The sequence below is a fragment of the Cyanistes caeruleus genome, chromosome 13, assembly GCF_971803275.1.
Source record: "Cyanistes caeruleus chromosome 13, bCyaCae1.hap1.1, whole genome shotgun sequence".
In the NCBI taxonomy this organism is placed as follows: domain Eukaryota; kingdom Metazoa; phylum Chordata; class Aves; order Passeriformes; family Paridae; genus Cyanistes; species Cyanistes caeruleus.
The window spans coordinates 8,061,951-8,082,196 of NC_141713.1; positions in this window are offsets into that span (position 1 = coordinate 8,061,951).

The window sequence follows — 20,246 nt, forward strand, 5'->3', positions numbered from 1 at the left end:
GCTGGTGTGCATTACTCTGACTTTGTGAAGCTGTGCTAATTGAAAGCAGCAGAGGATCTGTCTCTCTTGTGTTACATTTAAAATATTCATACAATTAAACAGCGCTTTGAAGTGCTCTGGAGCTAGATGCTCTCTGCTTTACTTTGGGTGGTCAGGAGATGAAAATGGAAATGTTTTAATTGGATTTGGTCCTAAGAAACTGTGCCATGTCCTTGTTGGAATTTCCTTGCTAAGCAATCCTACACCTTCTCCTTGCAGCTCGGAGCGGTTGGCCCTGTGCAGAGGGGACCAAGATAAATGGTTCATTTTAATCATCTCCACTTCGGAGTGAATTAGGAAGGAGGGGCAGGTTTTATTCACTGAGCTCTATTACTCCACAGAGAAGGATTTGTACCAAGGAAAGGACCCAAATGCATCTTGGCTGTAGGACAGGTTTGGATTTGTTTGTTCGTTTTGTGGGTTTTATTTTTGTTCTTTTTTTTTTTTTTTTTCTTTTCACAGTGGAAAAAGCCCATTTACTCCAACTTCTTGCAGCTGCATAATGATGTGCCATTTTCTGATATGCAATATCTAAAGGTCAGAGAAAGCCTTGCTGCTATAAAGCAATGGCTTATACTCTCACAGAGTGTCTGAGGAAAAGAATTTACTCTCCCTACCCCAGGCTCCAGCCCAGGTACAGGCAGGAGCTGTGTGCAGGGAATTGGAGCTTTGGAACATTCCCCCCATGGCTGTGCCTCTCAAGAAACTGCTGTCACTGGCGACGTAGCATTGAATTTTAAAATTTGTTGTGCTTTTGGATGGGTATGTATGGCATACTTGTCTCATTTCAGATTAATTTACAAATCGTTCAGTCTGTTTTCACAGAGCTTTCACTCAGTTGTCACATTCCCAGGCTTTGTTGGGTAACATTTTGTTGGTGATGTACCTCCGGCATGGCTGGGAAATAACAGCAGATGAAAAACATAGGGAATAGCTTTCCCTCTCTGACTACAGAAAACATTGATATTTTTCAGAAGAAGCTTCTTTTTTTCCTTCTGGAGTCCTAAAAAATTACGTGAGTGTGTATATATTAAAATAGTATGTGTATGTACACCTCAGTACAATTACATATTATGTGTGTATATGTACATTAACCACTCCGTGATGTTTCTGGAAGGTTAGATGACATTGTAACCACTCAGAATTTTACTTCCTTGAAAGTTTAAGCTATAAATCTGCAGGTACCATTAAATCCACTGACTTTAGTCACCAAATGAACTTGCCCCTCAAATGTCTATTTCTGTGACACTCTCCTTCCACTGCAGGTCTGTTTTCTGATTTTATTTTCCTCTTTCAGCTGCTTATCTGTCCTTCCAGATTCATTACCTTTCCTTTCCTTTCTCCTTCTTTTCCTCTTCTGCTGTGTTCCCATTTTTAATGATTTATTTTACACTTTATTTTATAATGTTTATATCTGCAGAATGAACTGGTTTTATAACCCCCCAAAATGAATACTATAATTTATTTTCCTCGCAGAGTTAAGGCTCACTGCTGCTGAAGAGACTCTTGCTGGTAGTGATGCACACCCTGGCTCTGATGCCAGGTGACTCCACTGCAGTTCCAGCCCCAGGTTTGGGCTGTGTCAGAGCCAGGACTGGATGGGGACCAGGCTGGGGGAGGAACTTGAACTTCTGAATCAGAACAGTCATTCTCCCATCTCCAGCTCATGCCTGCAACAATGCACTTAAACAAGAGTATGAGCTGGGGAACATGCAGAGCAGCACTTCCCAAAGCATCCAGCTCCTCTGCTGCTTCTTGCAACCAGGATTTGGTGATTTTCTAAGCAGAGATTACATCTTGATGGTCTCATTTAATAGCCATTACTTGGTCCTGTCTTCTATAAATTTGTCTAATCTGGCCATTAATTTGTTTATCTTTCAGTCTCCATAATTCCATGGCAGAGAGCCATTCAATGTGCACAGCAGGGGAAAAATGTTTCCTCCTGACTGTTGTAAACCTGTGGCCTGATCATTTTGCTGGGTGCTTCCGAGTTCTTGAAGGGTGGAAGAAGGCCAGGAACATGCAGTGCTGGGTTTATAGTGGGTTATGAGCTTCAGTTCAATGTCAGGAACCATTTTTTCCTGCTCCTCAGGGCAGAAACACCTCTCTGCCAGCTGAAAACTGAAGTCCATAAATGCATAGGCATTAGTGAGGGGGTGCATGAGGGCTGCAGAAGGTGCATAAATCATTCCAGGTATTTTTAAATAATAGCATGTCTCACTACATTCATCTCCCCTGAGTTTATTCCTCAACCCCTAAGTACATTGTGACATTCTGAGTTAATCATACCTTCCAGGCAAAACACGCAGCACAGAACTGTCTTGGAAGAGAGCTGCAGCTCCCCCGAGCCTGGGGATGGAGAGGGGCCGGGCAGAGCCAAGGCTGGGCTGAGCTTGGAGATGATGGCACTTGTTTGGTACCAGCCTCACAGCATCCCAAGGAAACCCTGCTGGCACAGCTGCTCCCCTGGTTATCCCTGTGCCTGGTGGGAGCAGCTTGGTGCTGGACTCTGTGATTCTGCTTTCCTCTCCCTTTCTTTTAGCACAGTTCCTCTGTTCAATGAGCAGAGGATGGGAATAAGTGGGTGTGCACCATGGTCCAGTGGACTGGAGTCCACCTTATAGGGGTCCTAGCTCTTGTCCTGCATCCCTGACCTCTGGCTGGGATTTTTGGGATTTTTTTCTTACCTGGCCTGGTGTGCAATGAGAACTCCTCTATCTAAATGTAAATACAGAAACATTTAGAAGACAGAAGGAAGGGAAGCTGCCTTCAGGAACAAGATGTGATTCCTGGTGGTCTTCACTTGGGTTTTATCAAAGGACAGGTTTGCCCTGTTTGACCACCCAGGTCCCAGCCACTGTGACATGGTTTGATGGCAGAGGCTAAACACACATCTCCCACTTGCCCATCCACCACCACTGAGCTTTGCTGCCAGTGCTGGGAAGGAGAGGCTGGGAAGAGCAGCAGGAGGCAAGCGGTGCACTCGCTTTCCATTTAGCCATGCAGGAGGAGCAGAGAGGGACCATGAGGTGGCCTGCAGTGCTTTGTGGAAGGAACATCTTTTTCAATTATTCATGTCTGCTTTGTGCAAAGTATCAGGAGTCCCAGTACACACTCCCCAGTATCCCACTTTTGTCAACATAGATCAGCTTAAAGCGCAGAAATGTTATATGACAGGAACAGCTTATTCAACACAGCAGATAATTGCTGGGTGCTCCATCCAACCCACAAACCAAACTTTGGGAAGTCTCAGTAATTTGGCTGTGGCCCTTGGGAGTGATTTTAAAACTCAAAATCTCCTTTATCTCTTCCTGCAATTGGGAATAAGAATTATTTTCAGGAGTCATTCAGGCTAAAGATTCACTCTGTGAAGAGACTTCACAAGGAAAACACCAAAGGTGGGAGACCACCTCAGAAATATGGGATGACAAAAGGAAAAGCTGTTGTGTGTGACAGCACATAAAAACATTTCAATTAAAATTTCTCTCTGCTCTGTAGTCCTGGTTTGACACACACCTGCAGCTCTCAGGCTAAGATGGACAGAAATTCCCTTCTTGCAAAGCCTTGCAGAGAAGAGCATCCTCAAAGCCTCATATAGAGCAGTGTCTGGCAGAGACAAACTCTCTTTCCCCAGTGTTGTCTCTTGATTATATTGGTATATACTCCAAAATGAGATAAAAAGTCCTCTTAGCATCAAGGACACAATCTCCCTGGCAATTCAGTACTTACCAGCCTGGGAAGCAAAACCAGATGTGCTTTGTTGCTCTTGAAGTAGCAAAAAAAGCTCTGGCTGCAGGGTTATTGACTTAGGAAAGTTGTCCATCCACTGAGAGCCATAAATAATCCACGACAGCCTCTGTGCCTGACTCCACATCCCATCTCCCCTGCTTATGCTGATTTGCAGCCAGATGAGATTCTCCTCCTCACAGCTGTCCAGCAGATTATTCTGGGGAAAGATGTGATGAAGTCAGCTGGAACCACCTGCTGCCTCTTTGGTTCTTGTTATCTCCACACAGCTCTTGGAACTAGACTGGGCTGTTGCTCTTGGGAGCAGGGAAGGTTGGGCAGACTGGATTATAGTTGGAGACTACTGCCATGTTCCTGAGGATGGCAGCCAGAGACATGCACTTTGGTACTCTGAAAGGGGCTCTTGCCAGCTGTGACTTGGATTTTGGGTGGTTTGTCACTGCCTGGTAGTCTTGGAGAAGGCATCTCCCAGCTGCTGCAGGAATGTTGGTGCCACTCAGTGCTGCATCTCCAGCTCTGGTGTTTAGGTGCTGGTAGCAACTTGCAGAATTCTGATTGCAGAGATGAATGATGGAGAAGGGGAAAAAATGAAACATCATAAATTTCTGCTCATCTCTGGTAAAACTGTGATATTAGAAAGAGCCTGATTGTTTCTGTCTAAATTTAAATTCCTTTTTCATGCCTGATGCTCAGACATGGCCTTTTCTTGCCTACATACATATGCATCTGCCCAGATGGCACAAAGCCTGCTTGCAGGTTAGCAACATGCCTCTTGCACCAGGAGAAAGTACCTCTTGGCACTTAATTACCTTCAATGAGGAGAACTGCCAAAAGGGGCAGAAACAGCTCCAGCCCTTGCTTCAACCTTTGCTCCTGCCTTTGCTGTGTCTCCCTGATCTTCCACTTAATGTGAGAGACTTATAAAGGTTGCTTTATAAAAGGAGTCTTTTCTTCTCTCCAGATAAAGTAATGGCTTAAACTTCAGCAAGGAAGATTCAGACTAAATAAGAGTAAAACCTCCTAATGGCAAGGATGAGGGTTTCCTGGGGAGGCTGCAGGGATCCCACAGCTGGAGGCCTCCAAGCAGAGGCTGGATAAATATTTATCAAATAAAGTGCCATAGCCATGGTTGAGCTTTCGTGGGGGAAAGGACTAGAGTGAGTAAATTGCTGAGATACCGAGTTTCTTTCCAGCCTTTTGATCCTATGAAGCAGAAAAGAAAATTTCCATATAAATAAATAAATAAATAACGAAATAACTCATTCAATCTTCCACTTGTGCTGCTCATGCTGCTGCTGTAGGGCACAGAGTCAGGATATGAATTACCTGTGCCAGGAAATGTGAGCTGAACAGAACAAAACAGGACAGAATATGCTTTCCCAGCCAGCACAAGTCGGCAGCTGCGATGTTACATGGTGGATCAGCTGCACTTTCTGAATGTCTTTACTGTCCTGAACCCAGCAATAGGGCAATAAAAGGGAACAGAAATCCTGATATTTGTCTTCATGTGCTCATATCTTTTTCTGATGTTACCTTAATTATCTGGGATAATTAAAGCCATCCTTAGGAGACATAGCTGATGGTCATTAGCTGAATTTACCTTCTGCTTCTCTTTGCATTTAAATCTTCCTGCTTTGGTTATTAGAAGTGTTATATGCACCCCCTTGGTCTGCTCACACTGTACTTGTCACAGTAGCCCCATTTTGTATTTTGCATGGGCAGTTCACATGCTTTGCCTGGCCAATAAATCTGAGATTGAGATGGTATCAAAGCTATAAAACATCTTTCATGTTTCCAAAAGTCATTACTATGTAGAAATGGCTGCTGGGTGGACAACAGAAGAGGGGAACCCACTGGGCTACCTCAGGAGCAACCAGAGATGTACTCTTGACATCTCAATCTGTCCTGGGAGGGCAGGGCCAGCAGCTGGTCCAGAACACATTCTCCCAGCTCTCTGGGGCAGCTGGACCATCTGCTGCCTGTGAGGGAAGGAGCTAAACCTCTGCTTCTTGCAGGGAGGACAATTACCAGGGAGGGGAGAGATGGTTATTTTCACTCCACAACCTCGGACCCGAGGTGTGGGTGGCAGGATAAGGATGCACCCCATGGTACAGAGAGCCCAAATTCCACACTCACTGAGAACTCCCATCCATGAATGTATGAGGTGCTTTATTTTCAGGGAGTTGGCACAAAAGGAGCCTGTGGAAATTCACTCAGCAATCAGCACTTGTTTTTGGCAATGGCTGTTACCATAGCAGATGAGGCTTCTATGACCCCGAGACCATCCATCTTCTTGAACAGCAGAGATGCTGTGAGCACAGGGTGAGGTAACTGGGTTTTTTCCATTATTTTGCCATAGTCCCAGCTGCTCACCAAAGGCTGTTGCTCTTCTCTCAGTTGATTTGGAGCCAACTGCTTCTCATCCGGATCTTATTTCACCTGGAGAATGGCACTTTGTGGGTAAACCTGTGTTAGTCACAGGTCTGAGGAGAAGAAAGGAGCACTTTGAGGTCAGCAGGGTGTTGGAAACCTGTAAAGATTTGCAAATCTTTCTTTAAACTGACAGCCCACTCATGCGGATGTTGTCATTGCTGTAGGTCAGGAACGTGTCTGTCAGGTTGGGTGCCAGCCTGCAGGGATACTGATCTGGGAAATAATGGCAATTTTCTGGCCTTGGGCTTGGCTGTGTACCTGTGTCCAAAGAGTCCATCACAGGGGGAAAACGAGTAGTGCAAAATAAGTGAGGATAATGAACTTCTTTATGAGGAGAGGCTGTATCTCCCCATTGGAGGGAGGATAAGTGACTTGTACAAAATCACAGACCCAGAGTGAACCCAGGACTGGGATCCCCAATATCCCACATCACAGGGAGTAACTGGTGTGGGAGATGGGCTGCAGGGAGGTGCTTCTCACGCTTTTGTGGCCAGCTTGGCTGTGTGGTGGCAGCCACTGAAGCTTTGCTGGGAGAAGGAAAGAAATTGCCTAATTTGTCAACCAAACAGGGGCAAGCTGGGCAGTACTGGGCCAGATGGGAGTACTGGGCCAGCAGCTGACAAAACCAGTATGATCTCTATTGTGTGGGTGTGGAAAACAGAACAAAAATTTCTACAGGAGGAGCCTCCAAACTTTGCTGTGCTCATGTGAAAGCCAGTGCTGGAGGCCAAATATGTGTAAACATAATTAATGATGGAGGTGGATGCCATACCTGATAGGATAATTGATGGGAATGCTAGCTGAAAGTTCTCACTGTGGCTGTGTGTGGTATGCCTGTGCCAACACAGTGATCAGTGTTCATAAAGCTGGTCTTGAGCCTGCTCTTAATTTCACAGTGTAGAGAGACAGGGAGACCATCCTCAAATTAACCTGCCACCAGCACCATGTAATTGCCAGTGGATGAGCTCCATGCAGACAGCAGCACTGTTACTTCAACACAAAAATCTACAGCTTCAGGGAGATGATGTGCTGCACAGCTCACCTGCTTTAATATTCACTCCCTGAATTGCTCTCTTGGATGTGTTAATTCCAGAAGCCTTTGTCTGCTGTTCTGCTTTCCTCTCACAAAGCCAGGAAAGAATAAATAACAGTGTAATGCAATGTGCAACAGTATAAATGCCCTCCAAAGAACTGCTGCTGAGACTGTTGACATGAGAGTTTGTAAGAGAAACAAAGGAGAATATGCTGATTCTGCTGCTTTCCTGCCTTACTCACGCTGTGTCTGACTAAATGTTATTCCAGGGTTTCATTGCTCATGGTTTCCCAATGTTTCTCTGAGGAATAAGTGTCATTGTTTAAGTTATGCTGGTGAATCTCAGGTTGCAGGGTAGGAGGACTCACCCCTCTTCTATCAGCTGTCTGTCTAAACACACTTTAATGAAGTACAGACATTAGGTGAGAAATCTTACTTTGTTTCACAATATTCTGCAATTATTAAGAGGAGGAGAGAGATACACAAACCACCGCTGGCTGCAGCACAGGGGCAGCAGGACTGGATCCTCACCTGGTCAGAACTGGTGTGGGATCACTGAGAACTGGGTCACAGCCAGGTCAGAATCCAGGAGGAGATTGGTTTCAGAACATAATGTAAAGATACTTGACATTTATGGGGCACTTAATGAGGGAGATCTGTATCATCCCCACCATCACCCTCAAATGGAAGAAGTGGAGGCACCTAAAAGTGTTTAATCCAGGGTCACAGAATAGGCTGGGACTGAAAACAAACTTGGAGTCCAGGTCTGAGCATGGTTTGTTAGGACAATGCAAGAATACCCTTCATTCCTCAAATACAAAAGGAGCCCATAATCTTACAGGATTGCACCATTTATGATGACTTGTACCCCGAGATGGTTTTTCTCATTCATGTTACATTGCAGAGCTGAAATTGCAGTGCCTTCAGTGTGAAATGCCAAGTGACACATATTTCAAAGATGGGCTGTGGAAGGGTTAACATATTAATTCACTTTAGAAGTGCATACTCATGATGGCCATGAGACCCCTGAGTCTTCTTTGCTCTGGAACAGTTCATGTCTGGAGATTTAATGGTATTGGATAAGTGTATTACAGCAGAAGAAATTCCCTTGCAATTAATGACAAGATTAATAAAGGCGAGGAGCTTAAGGTGGTCGGCCCTCCATGCTCGGAGCCCTGGTGACAGCCAGTGCCATCACACCCAGGGGTCTCAGTGGAAACTTGACCCCTGATGGGCTGGAAGGAGCAGGATGTTCCTAAGGGAACCTGTGGAGGGGATGAGCCACCCCCACACTGAGCAGCAGAGTTATTCAAGGTCAGTTTTGGAGCCACCTTTCCTGTTCCAGCTAGGTGTTTGCTTAAGACCCACAGTCTCTTTCCCATTACTTATTTTTATCTTCCCACCTAATTATCTAAGGCTTTAAAAAGTGGAGCAAGGCTTAACTCCAGAGACAGTGATGATAATAATAACTTGGCTTTTATCCGGTATTGTCCCACGGTGGGAAGTGCTGGGCTGATCCTCGGTGCCTTTTGATATTGGTTACCCTCATGTATCAGTCTGGGAATTTATCAGAGTGCAAAAGCATTTGTTCAATAATCTCCACTTAAAACTCCCATGGTGCAGGACATTACTTGGATGCAGGCAGTCGGACCAGGGGGGTTTGGCAGAGTTAAGCTGGGTCTGGACTCACAATCTGCTTCCAAAAGAGAGGGACACAAAGCAGCAGAAACTTCAGGTGAGTCAAACTGGCTCTGAAGATTTACTGCAGAGAGGTTTTGGGTACTTGGCACAGGGTATATGCCGAGGTTTTGTAGTCTGACTAACCAGGTAGGTGAACCCAGAGGCATTTTTGCACACCTGGTCATCTCTCTTCGAGTGGGATCTGTAGAGGTTTCATGTTGGGTGCAATGAATCCAGAGCTCAATATTTAAGTGTCGTAAACTTTGGATAACCCCCAAGGAAGCTGAATCTTTCTGCCCTGGGCCAATTTTACCACAGCCACTGACTGGGAAAGGAAATTCCTCCAGCCCTTGGAGCAGCTGCTGTCCTTCCCTCCACCAGGTTGCTCTGGCCAGTGCTGGGAAAGAAAGGGAGCAGTCCCTGTGCTTGGAAGTGGAGTGGGATTTAATGGCTAAGTGGTCCATCTCGGGATTACCTTTGGCTGGGGAGGATTCTTGATCAGCCTAAAATAGACAGATACAATCTGATCCACAACAGGCTTCCAAAGTCCCTGTGACAGCTGAATTAATTGCACAAAGCCGCTCACAACAGCAGCACCTGCACATGTAAAAAATGAGTGGCAACTCCTGTTAACTGCGTCTGGCAGTTTCAATAGAAGTGTCAACAATCCATGCAAAGGTTATTGGAATTAAAGGGAATTACAGAATTGGTTTTAAAAACTTAATAAGCTCACAGACTCAGGAGATGGGATACACAGGCCCTGGTTTTCAAAGCTGTTCCAGTGCACCCTTCTGGCAGAGGTTATTCCTTTGACCATTTGTGAACATTGAGCACAGAAAAGCCTCTTGGCAAACTCCTTTCGCTCCTTCCTAGAGCAACGTTGTTTACAGGTTCATTAGGAAGAGAAGGAAGTCATTGGAGAGAAAAAAGGTAATGTTGGGTGTGGGTGATGTAAAAGTCCACATCACTTCATGTCACAGGAATTTTGTAATGAATTTCAGGAACTTGACAAGCATTTCACTTGTGTAGTCTGCTTATAAACAAAGTGCAGCACAGCATCAAAAAAGGGCATATTTTCAATGGGTTCTGTTGGACTCCAGCCCTGGACAAGAAGCCTAAGACCCCTGAAATCAGTAGAATTTTTATTGATTATATCAGTAGGATTTCATCTATTAACATCTGCCTGATTCTGAACTGGGTTCTGCAAACTTTTTATCAGCCAAGCTGGTTTTAGTGGCAAAGGGGACAGTTCTCCCTTTAGAGGCTGCTTTCCTTCATAGAGACAGCAGAGATGAATAAAGGCTACTCACTGAGGGAGAAATTCTCTGAAACTTCCCACACGCTTCCAAGCCAGGTTTCATCGTTCCTTTCTCTGCTATGTTAAATACCCACCCCACACAACACAAGAGCTGCAGAGCAAATCTGGATGCTCCATGTAAATCAGACTATTGGAGATTTACCAGCAGGGTGAATATGAAAAAGCTCCTCCACAGTGTGATGACAGTGATGTATCCTCATACCTGTGCATCTCACCCCTAAGCCAGAACTTTTGTTCCTTCCAAAATCCTCCCAGCTACTGCAAAACCAGACTGAGCTACCCACAGGGTACTCATAGGCTTGATGTGCCCACAAACAACACACAACACTGCACTCCAAAATCCTTAACAATCAGCAAACCCTTTGAATTAGAAGCAGAAGAGGTGCAAGTTCCTCTGTGAGCTACTCCCTGGGAATGAAGGAGTAAATGTTCAGCCTCCTCCCCATCAGCTCATCAATCTTGCGTCTGAGGTTGTCATCCTAAGTGTTTCTATTTTTTATATTAAACAAAGAACAGATTTATGGGTAAACAGGCAAAAATAAGTAAAAGGAATGGAAATGAATTACCATCCTTCATTAGGCCACTCCCTGGGTCCTTCATGCAGACATGAAATATGCCAGTGTAAAGTCTTTGTTGCTTTGCATGCCTGCTTCAGGAAACCTCTTGCAAACATTCCCCTTAGTATTTCTCTTCGTAAACAGAATAACTGAAATTTAAATTAGCATTTCTAACAGAGGCTGCAGGCAAGGAAATACCATTCTTCCTGGCCTGGGGAAGCAATGACTCTTTCAACTCTTCAACAGAATAAAGTGAAGGGAGGGGACCATGGGCTGCTGGTTTCCACCTACAATTTGGCACTTCTGTGCTGTGTAGCCTTGGGCCCATAATTTAAACTTCCCGTCCTGGTTTCTTCTGCTGTAAAGCTGCAGGATGAATATCTGCCTCCCCTGCTGCTCTCTGCTGCCAGGGGTTCTATACAGCATAATAGAAATGGGTTCAGTTTTATAGGAAAATGGGTTAAAGACCCAGGCAGTACCACTCTCCTTTTAGCACTGAGTTATGTGTCCATCAAGCCCAGCTTAGGGCAACAAGGAGAATAAAGAAGCAATGTCATATTGCTTAGACACCTGGTAACTGCACCATTTTTAAAGTTTGCCCAATATTAGCAGGGAGACAGAGGAAGAAAGGAAAGATTTTGCTATATCTGAAATTTGTGCTTTGCTGCTTTCATTGCAAATTCTTCTTAAAGCAGCTGAAGGTCTGGCTGGCCTTGAATATTAGAATAAAAAAGGGAAATCTCCTGCTTCCTTTTGATATATGTTTCTTCCCTCTGAAAAAGTGCAGGGAAAAGACAAACATTTGGAATGTGCCTGTAATCTGTGTTCTTCCTCTCACCAACCAGCAGCAGAAAAACTAAATACACAACTGACAGTATTTCAATGAGTTTTTGAATTTTCAGAGTTGGAATAATGTCATCACTGTGTAACACTGCCAGATTCTCTGATCTCCACAAAAATAAACTGTATCCATAATGTTAGAGAACATTTCTCATTTGCAAAAATTTGCATGGCTAAGATGTGCATTGGAAAGGCAGAGCTCGTTGCAGAGCCTGGTGTTCAGAGCGCGCAGGGCTGCCCAGTGCAGGCACCTGCTCACAAATGCTGTATTCCTGAAGGAGCAGGGAATAAATAAGGGGAAAAAAACTAGATTCCAGAGGCCCTTGGAGGAAGTTTCAAGGACTAAGAGAGCTGGAGGGTGGGGTGGTTGTAGAGCAGCTGCCTTGTGCCCCTGGAGGGTGTCAGAGCTGGAGGCAGGGCCAGCAGCAGGGCTGTGCTGGGTCTCTGTGGCTGTGTGACCTGGAGCCCAGGATACCTGAGGAATCCATCCCACCAGGCTCAGCCCAGCAGGGACATGGGGAGCCTTAGGGGTCATTTTCACCTCCTTCCATGAGTGATCCTCAGAAATCCTGTGGCTCTGCTGCCCCCAGAGCAGGCTGTTGTGGTCCTGGCTGGATGAAGAGGAATTAGGGATGTGTTGTGGTTACCTCAGCAGGAGCTGCTTGTGTCTTTTTGGTATGTAGGGGTTGAGGGACTCTTCCCCTGGGCTGAGTCAGTGTCTTCATTCTGTGCTCAGGTTTTGAGGCTGTAATGACATCAGGGCACTTATCTGGATTCCTGCTTGACGTGTCTCCTAGCAAAAAAAAAAATGCGTTTTTCAGCTGCACTGCTGCAAAATGTATGTCTGTTATTTTAAGTCAAGGCTAATAAGTGCAAAGCAGATGGGGAGGTGTCCTCTTCACCCCTGAGAGACAATTCCACCAGCTGCTTGCACACACAGCAAATCACAGCTTGAGCAGTAATATTGACATCCTCTCACACCTTTTGGGCTGGTGGGCAAGGACAAACATCTTATTTACTTTATTTATTTGTGCATAACAATTTAGGGATGAAAAAGTGAAAGGCAATATCTGAAATGAACTTTGGCTACTCCATTCCCAAGGAAGAAACAAACTAATTTTGCTTCCAGGCTCAGACTGTGCGCCAGGTTCCAGCATAGGCAACAATTTTTAAAGAAACTTCTTGAAGCGAAAATTTTAATGAGTTCTCAACACCGTATAACATCCCTTGGATTTGCATCATTTGAACCATATTTCTGGAGGTAATTTTTCAAAATGTTGCACTTTGTCTGCACGAATGCCTCTGCACGAGTGATTCATACTTGTAAACTGTGGATGCACAAAATGGGTCCAGGCATTTGGACAAAAAAGTGTGGCAATTTTCTTCTGTTCCCAGTGGCTTATCCAGGGAAGGTCAGTTTATCATTTGTTCAGGAGAAAATTACACAACTGTTTTCATCCTCCCCTGGGACAGAGACTGTCTTGGACTGCAGTGTTGTGCCCTGCAGAAGAGCAGGCTGGGGGGCTGCACCTCCTGCGTGTGCTGTGCAGGGGGATGCTCTGGGACCCTGTGCCATGGCTAATCAGATCCCCACCTTGCACCCTGCCAGGAACAGTGGAGCTGCCTTGGATTCATGAATTCATTAAATTATTGTTTTGCAGGAGGTTATCAGAGATCCTGTGGATGGAGGTCTGCTCTTCCCTGTGCCTTCATCTCCCTTGTCTCTGGGGTATGTCCACAAACTGGAGTTTACCCTGACAGCTCCGAATGAAAAGGAAGCCTAGGAGAACACAGCAAAGTTTCATTCACTAATGTAACCATGTCCAAAAAGAAAATAGCCCTCTTGTCCTGCAAAAGGATCTATTAAATAACTCTCCAGTGTTCTCAGTTCACTGTTCAGCCTGAGCATTTAAACCCTTTAAAACAACCAGGGAAGCCATCTGATTTCCCTGTGTCAGTAATGATGCCGCAGCTTTGAGAAATTAATTTCTTCCCCACTGCATGCTCTGTTTGAGAAATGATATCACATTGTGAGGTACTGCACCAAGCTTCACTGATCACATTGCATAACAGGATGCTGGCTAATGATCCAAGATAATAGAAGGCGAAAGCTGAATACATTTTTAAAAATCATCACATGATACAAAATAATGCCAGTACTTGGTACTGTGCAGGAGAGGAGAAACTCTGCTAAATGTGCTGCCCAGATGCTCCATCAGAAAAAACACATTTTCATAATCTAAACTTGAATGATTCTATGATTTATTTTTTTTTTAACAGTGGGATAAACGAAGCACCTTAGGCTGGGTGCTCAGCAGGTGTAAATCAGCAGCGCTCCACTGCAGCTGATGGATCATTATTTTCTACTGCTGGAAGAGGAAACTAAGAATAGACACAGTCAGCAGCTGAAAGTTCTCCGGTCCCAAGCAAGTGCCTGCAACGTTGGCATCATTAACATCAAGCAAAAAAAGCTGCCCTCACTGTAGATTAATAGCAAATTCCCATCAAAGCCTCGGAATCCCTGGAGCAGGCCCCGGGTGGGATCCAGCCGGCATCGCTCAGCTGCTGGAACAGAACTGCCGGCGCTCATTGAGAAGGTGAAGCTTTGCAGCAAGGACACTGCAGCTGCTGCCAGCCCTGCTCGCCTCGCCTGACCCTGCCTTGCTGCGGGCACCACGTGCTCCTCACCAGCATCACCCACAAACTTCAGCACAAATCCAAAATCGCCTGGAACACGGGCATCTTCCCCTGTCCCGAGCCTGGCTTTTACAAGGCTGAACATGTGAAGATCAAGAGGAGAGGACAAGAGGAGACCAGAGAGAGGAGTAGCTCTGAGTCACTGTACCCAGGAAAGCCTAGTCTGGTTTTGGCCCCTTGCAGTTCATTCCTCACAGCTCCTTGGGCGAATGGATTTTTTTTCCCCTATTACTCTGAATAATCCTCAGATCTTCTATCAAAAAAAATAAAAAAATCAATCAAACAGGAGTATGTTGTTTCAGTTTTCCCCTGGAAAAAATTCAGACTAATTAGGAAGCAGAAACAATACATATGGCCAGCCATATAGCTGGAATAATAATCAAGAACAGCAGGAGTGTGGGGAGAGAAAGAGTCGGACAGAGCTGCCTGTGAGACAGCCTGGGCTGTTTGGAAACTCTGTGCCCAAACAGCATCTGGTCAATTATAAGAAATGCATCAAATGAAATTCAAACTCATTCAGAAATGAATTAAGATGAGATGAAAGGGGAAACATTTGCAAAGAATCTAATTGGAATGAATAATTCAGTCGTACCTTACCTCTTCTAAATACTGTACAAATATTTACTCACTTCCCAGGCACAGGAGGGTGGTGGTGCCCACCTCACTGCTGCCACCACAGAGGGGCACCTTGGGGTTTTTCTCACAGCCTGCTGCATTATGTGCTGCACAGTAAATCCCTCAGAGTTTCCAGTTTGCACAGCATTTATACACATACAACGTGCAACAGGAGGGAAAGTTGCCTTGTGGTATTAAGCAGGAAAAAAAAAAAATCCTGTGGTAATGATAAGGCTGGAGGGTCTCCCTGGGAGTGTGTCCTCTCTGTGCCTGGGCTGGAATCACTGCCTGAGCCAAAGCATCCCTGCTTGCTTTGGAAAGCCCACAGATGTTCATCACCTGCAAAACTCATTAAATTTAGTGGGTGGCATTTGGGTACCAAATGGGCTAATCAAGGACAACAAAAAAAGAAAAGCCTGGGCAGAGATTCTCTTTAATGAGATTCTGACTCATGTAACATAGGTGCTCCTCTTTCTCCTCCCCTCCTCGCAGTGTGTTGTTATTCAGGATGGTGCTTCTGCATGCACTTGAACTTCTGTAAAAACAGTTTAATTTTAAACATAAACTTAAGCATCGTCCTGAACCAGTGCTGTGGCTGCCCAGAACAGGAAAATAAGACAGCCCATTATCAAAGAGTGGTTAAAGAACAAAGACACTCTGCAAGTAAGTGTTTAGTTCTAATATTTCCCCTGCTGCCTGTTTCACTGTCCCTCCAGGGTCAGGCACAGAACCACACCGCCTGCAATGCAAGCTCATTAGCCTTATTTCATCTCACAAAGGGGTGGACACAGATTCTGACATTTGCTATGGAAAAGCAGAAATTCAGCACCAATCTTGAGATTAATTGTTGACATTTATCTCTCTTTCCCCCCTTTGATGTGTGAGGAAAAAAATAAATATATTTGAGGACTTGAAGGGAGGTGAGTGGGAGAAGAGAAGCGCGGCGAGAGAGCGGCCTGGTGCCGCAGAGCAGGGCCACAGCCCTCCCCTGGGCCATGAACAGGCTGGTGATTGCTCCTAACGAGAGAGGAACAGCAGTGGTGAGCGAGGTGAGGCTCACAGGGCCTGGCTGAATGTGGCAGGTGTCATTTAATCATTTATCTCGTGTTCCCCACTGTTCCCTCCAGCATACGGCTCAGTCGGGAAGAGATCCCTCACGCCAGCGCTGCACGCTGGAGCCAGCACAAACAAACACTGCCTTCATGCTGCTCCTTTCTTGACTGTTTTCTCCTAGGGCAGAAAGGAGCTCCTTAGGCTGTTTCTGATGTTTGCAGCAGCTGAATTTGTGTGGTTTGGTAACAACAGACAAGGGCAAATTGCAGTTCAAACCCAGCTAAACTGGACTCATCGCTTCAGGACCTGCACCGCACTCGGGCAAGCAAAGACAAGAGAAATGAATGAGCAAACATAGCTTGAAAGCTTGGTCCTGCTGAAACCAGTACCACACAACCAAGCTTCAGGAGGCACAGGATTTCCATGGGAATAAGGTCCATCTTCCTGCCCTGTGGCAGTCCCAGGGCTCAGACCCTGCCTCAGAAGGCTGGGATGGGGCAGCACCTGCTCAGCCCTGAACCCAAGAGCTAAGGCAGGTTTCTGACACATCACAGCTTTAAAGTCCTGGCTTGGTGCAATGAATGAATGCCAGAAACCAAGTTCCCAAAATTTTATCCGTTTTGGGCCTTCCTCTGAGGCAGCAGAAAGATAAAATGTATTGCTTAATTGTAGGTCCATAATTAAGATTTTTTTCTTGTTGCACATCCTGCTGGTTTTCAGCCAGCACAGCAATGTCAGAACCTCTCACTGCCTCTAACCATGACTGTCAAGCACTTCTTTCAGCACTGGAGCTGAACTTTTCCCAGGAAACAGCAGATGTTTGCCAACAGTATCCTCCCTGAGCATCCCCAATTTGCCCCTGGGTTGCTGCCACGTGGCACTGACAGCATGAAAGTCAAATGAAGCCTTCAAACACAGAATCACTCCCAGGCAAAACCTGCCTCATGCAATAGAATAGCACCAGGTGTGATCTTTCCCTGATAAAACACTCTGGATAAGGATTTGATCTTCCCAGGAACAGGAAAATTCAAAAAGTTGCTAGAGAGACTAAGCACCTAAATCTTTTAATGAGGAAAAAAATTATCATTACTGTTACTGTAGCAGACAGGAAGACATTGCCAGACAGTAAATCTGTTGTGGTGGTTATTGCCATTTAATATTGAGTCAATATAAGTAATGTCTTGGAGTCTTTCCACATAAACTGATAAAAGAGCCAGGACATGGGCTGCTCTCCAAGTAGCAAATAGTTTGAACTTGAGATTTCTGCAATATTTTTCTCACTCTGTTGTTGAGGAGGAAAGGGTAGAATTAAAGGCTAAGGCATTTGCTGGAGAACTGGATTGAAATCTTGGCTCTGGCTTTGGCTTCCTAAGTGACCTTGGGCAAATCACTTAATCTCTCTGAATTGCTGTACAAGGGAGATCCCCCTTCTGCCACCCTGGGTGATTTATTAAGGGTATCTCAGATACAAGTTGTCTCTTATTATAGTTAGTAGTATCTCAGTTTGATCCAAGATCTGGTGCATTCTTGGATTTGGAACACAGGAGACATCTGTCAATACCTATATAGTCTATAAAATTCAGTGCACAAGAATCTTTTAACAGAGACCTTAAATCTCTGACCAATTCAGAAAAATCTGGTAGAGAATGTGATAATGCATTTCATTTAGTTGTGCACAGTTTTGGGAAACTCATCAACATTCCTTGACTCAGTGTTGGGCTCAAACTGTGCTTGCTCCTTGCTACAAAAAAGCATCCTTAGTGCTGCAGCTGCTGTAAGGACTTCTTGCTGTAAATCATATCCCAAAGTTATTCCCAAGAAAAGACAGCATGCAGAGATCCCTTTGCCAGTGCCTGTGCCTAGGGAATTAGATGCCAGTAGGTCCTGAAAGCACAAGGATGGAAAACTTGTGCTGGAGGATGAGCCCAGAGCTTTGCCCAGAGCAGCAGGGAAGGGCCAGGGGAGGTTCTGCAGCCAGGGGAGGGTACACACTGTGACAGTGGCATGGGCAGGAAAACCCTCCTGCCCTGCTCTTCCTCCCTCCTTGCCCCATCCTCCAGCACCCCAATAAATCAAAGCCTGCCACTGCTGACCTGGCACAGCCCTGCAGGTCCTGGGGAGCCACTTTCTGTACTAGCACAGGATTAAAAGGAGGAAGGAAGCACTAGGTTTGCTGTCAGTGAGCTGTGGGGTTTTCAAACTACAGGTGAGTCTGAGTCAAACACAAAGTCTAAAGCTAGAAAATAAGCCAAGGAAACTGAGACAGACAGTGATGACAAATAAAGCTTAAATTCTTTGGCATGCTGTAATCCTCATCCCTAAATTCACACCTCTTCATCCCAGCAAAATCCACCTTGAGGATCCAGAGCCCTGGACACTGATGTCACCCTTCCTCCACTCTCCACATGTGTATTTCATTGACTTCTTTGTTGTTTCCTCTTTTCCCAGCCATCTGCACTAGTGTGATTCCCTGTAGACCTGGAGGGAGGACAGACATTTCTTGCTGCTAAAACTGTTTGCCTTCAGCTGCCACATTGCCCTGGTGCTCCCTGCTCGTGCCCATGGCCTGTGGGGTGATGCTGGGGTGCTGACTCAGCCCCAGCCACCTCCTGCAGCTCAGGCTGAGCAGTAACAGGGACATGATTAGACTGAGATTTGTCTTGGCTGCCTTAAGAAATCTTTGCACTTTCCTTTGTTCAACATGTACACGAGCTCGACTTGGCAAAGAGGTCTAATGGGGTAAACTTGGCAATACACTCAGATAAAACTGTCCCAAAGGGAAAACAGCTTAAATCTTTCTGGTTTGAAAAAGCCTCAGTCAAAGGTTTTTGTCAAGATACTGAATTGATGTAGCAGTTTAACCGTTATTTAATATTTATATGTTCATGTCTAGCATCCAAATAGGTCAGGAACCTATTGTGCTCCAGAAGGCACAGACACATTCGCATGCACCAAGTCCCAGCATATTTCAAAAGCATCACTGATACCTCCAGACTGTTGCTGCAGCCCCAGTATTTGTCTAATGGGAAAAATGGGGGTTGGAGTTGTTGGTTAATGCAATGAAAACCCTTTGTGGTTTCATTGAAGCATTCAGATTATTGAGTTTTCTCTGTAAAGCTTCATTTCAGACAAGGAAGTCTTCTGAATTGGTGGCTTTTAACTCCTGTCACAGTGTGAGCAAATTCTGTGTTTTAATTATGCCCCAGCCATGCTGTACTCAGGGCTCTGGTCTGGAACTCTGTACCACAGTTTGTATTTCTTCTTTCCCTTCCTACTGTCTCTCTCTGCCCCCAAACCTGTGCTCAAGTTGTTTCTATGCTCTTGTACACGACTGCATGCAGGCATTCCTGTATTTTCATACAACAAATATATTTATAGGATGTAAATATAAATAGGATGATGCTGGGCTCTGGCTAGTTTGATGTTATTGTGCCTGCCCATTGATTCAGCAGCCCAGGCCTTTGTGGCCCTTGGATCAGTGGAGGTAGAATATGCCCAAAGGGAGCTGTGAGCATGCAAACTCATGGCAGAGAGGAAAGGAAAAAAGAAGGAAGACAAACCATCTCTGGGCATGGCTCCTCCTTGATAGCAGCACAACAGATGGCAGAGGGTTACTAGACAGCAGTTTCTTGAGGCTTAGCATAAACCAAGAAACAATAAAAGAAAAGGGTAAAAATGAAGGTAGAAAAAGGAATTTAAACAGATTGTCATATCACTGTTTTATTCCTGCCACCTCAGCAGGAAATTAATCACATAACATCATGTGAAAAAAGATAGCCCTGAAGGCCCAATGTGAAAATGGCTCTGCCTGAGGGCAGGAGTGAATCAAACCTCAAGGGAAGAACAAGGAAAATGAGATGAGGGAGGGCAGCACTGGCTGTGCTGGGAGTGGGGAGCTGCTCATCCAGCCAAAACCCAGGCTCAGATCTGCCCCATCCATGTGTCCAGTGGCTCTGAGAATTGGCAGAAAGGAGCTGCAAAGTCAGCTTGGGGAGATGTAGCTCCCCTGTGAAAAGCTTTTTTGCCCTGGGTGGGGGTGGCAGACTGTGGGGCTGCAGCTGGGAAGGGGAGAGGGGCTTGTTGGCTGAAGGAACCTGCCAGGAATCAGCATCTTGGCATGCCAGAGAAGTAAATGGACCGTTCTCTTAATTGCAGATTTACAGCCAAGATGGGTACTGACGAGTCCATATTTCTTCAGAGGAGCTGGATGGCCGTGGAGAGAAAGCTCCCTGGA